Here is a 2,407-nt window from a genome sequence, read left to right as displayed (position 1 = left end):
TTTTGGTCTTAGACTATTACTAGAAGTACCTCCGGTGTGCTGAGTCCCAGGCAGCTGCTTTGTGTACAGGCCCCACCTCTTCCTTCCGTGGGCACTCCAATGACCAGCAGCAGCTGGCTGGCCTCCAGAGCACAGGCCTTTCTCCCATGATTCATTGGCCTTGTCTCCTATGAGCACTTCTAAGTCACATTTTCTGTCTCATCTCTGGCCTTGCTTTTGATTCAGCTAACAAAATTCCACTTTGAAACTCTTTTTGCGTGGGGATTTCAAACTTTTTTCTGCTTCCCCGAATACTGTACTTGGTCTTGGTCATCGTCCTGATAATCTGACTCTCTGCTGTGCTTCATTAGTGCTTCCTCCTCCTGTGGTTTGCCTGGGCTCTGCCCTAATATGGGGATGAGGAAAACGTGGGCACCACACTCCTGGGACCAGACCTTCACCCTCTCCAGCAAGTTTTTAGAGGCTAAATCACATGAACACTGCCAGGAGAACAAACAGGTTTGTCCTGGAGAGGATGAAACCGGGCTGTTCTTGGAGGCAATGATTCTGAGGCTTCGTCTGACATACTTTGGGCATGTTGCATGGAGAAACCAGCCTTGGAGAGGGATGTCATGCTTGGAGGGGTGGAGGGACAGTGCAAGAGAGGAAGACCCTTGATGAGATGGGTTGATTCAGTGACTGAGGTAATGGGGAGAGTTTGTCAGAGACAAGGTTGGCACAGGATAGAGCAGGTTTCAGGGCTATTACGCAAGTGACTCGATGGCACATAACAACAAATCACATGAGAGCCGATTGCCCATCTTTTTCCCACAGAGCAGCTGGTGGATTCCAACCACAGACCTTTGAATTGGCAGCATGATTCCTAGCATCACCATATTCCTTCATTTTTTCCTGATTCTGTGACCTGGGCTTGAACCTTTCTTGAGAGTCTAGGTTGAGCATTTGGTGCCCCTGATGAATAACTCTTTCAAAGGCTGTGCTTTACCCAATATGCCCCCCCCCTTCTCACTTCTGGTCATAATCTGTCACAGCAGGAAGCATTAAGGGTCTCACATCTCTGCCTTCCTAGACAGTGGGCCACCGTGTAGTATGGCTGAGAACATGTCGATAGCCTCAGTCCTGTGTGACCTGGAGAGGCCACAGGTCTGCTAAGGGCTCAGCATCCCTGAGGGTACAGACCTCCCCTCTTCAGAGATGTTTGTGCCTATTTTGTTGAAAAAAGAAACTTGAGGTACATTACCTAACAAGGTTAACTTTGAGCAAATGGTGCTGCAGGAAGTGGAAGATACTTTCTCAGGCTGCTGTCTGCCTCCTGGCCTCATTACCAAGGTTGCCTGCAACCTCTATCCGTTTCCAGGTTCCAGAGCTCATGAGCTTTGTGTGGAAACCACACATGTGGCTGGGACTGCCTTCCTCACCCTCACTTTGTCTTCTGTCCTTATATTTTACATAGAAAGTCCTTCACATTTGTTCACTTGGCCCAGGCAGGGTCCCAGCCTGGTTCTTCCTGAGCACTGGTCTTCTCAAAGAGATGATCCACGTGTTCAGATCTCAGTAGTGCACACAGTAATTTCCTCTCCCTGAAAGATGTTAGAGATCAAGAGGGTTCTAGAACTCCAGGACTTGGAAAATTGAGCCTTATCCCACTATCTAAAAGACCGGACAGACTCACTGGCTTTGCATCACTGCCGACTGCTCACAGCCCTGCGGGACAGAACTGCTCCTTGGGGCTGCGAGAGCTGTGGTCTTTACAGAAGCTGACACCAGTATTAGGGGTTCTCAGCTAAACACTTTAATGGCTGTACCACCAGAGCCCCTGATGCCTCGCATCTAATAAATACGGGAAAAGAAGTTTGAATGCTATAGAATATGAAATGTTGTTGTTGATTGCTGTCGAGTCAAGCATGACTCATAGTGACCCTATAAACAAAAGGCTTGAAGCCTTTCTGTAGCTATTGACCTTTATCAAAGTTCATAGTTTCTGGAGGTGTAGTTGTTTAGGAAGTGGATGCTACTCCTTCCAAGAAATGTGTGTATAGGTACATTTATACACATAGTTGTTTCCAATCTCTAATCTATCTTTATGCTGAGAGGTAGTTCGTTCTGGAGAAGTATTGAATATAATTGAGAAAATAAATGACACAGACATTGCTTGGTACAGAGCAGAACACAGGAAGATCCTCGACAGAAGAATTGACACAGTGACTGCTACCATGGGCTTCAACAGAGCAAAGATTGTCAGGATGGCACAAGAGGAGAGGATTGTATTTTGTCGTCTGGGGAGTCACTTTGCATCAAAACAGACTCCATCACTGTTGTAGAATGAGGCTGGCATTGGGGTGGGGTAAGACTGAGAAAAACTGGATGAAATATGTTTACGGCATTGAAGTCTATGGGGGAGAGAATA

This window comes from Elephantulus edwardii, unplaced genomic scaffold (assembly GCF_000299155.1).
Source record: "Elephantulus edwardii isolate Elephantulus edwardi_28Jun2011 unplaced genomic scaffold, EleEdw1.0 scaffold00472, whole genome shotgun sequence".
NCBI classification, from domain to species: Eukaryota; Metazoa; Chordata; class Mammalia; order Macroscelidea; family Macroscelididae; genus Elephantulus; species Elephantulus edwardii.
Note: the sequence above shows the minus strand (reverse complement) of the source record.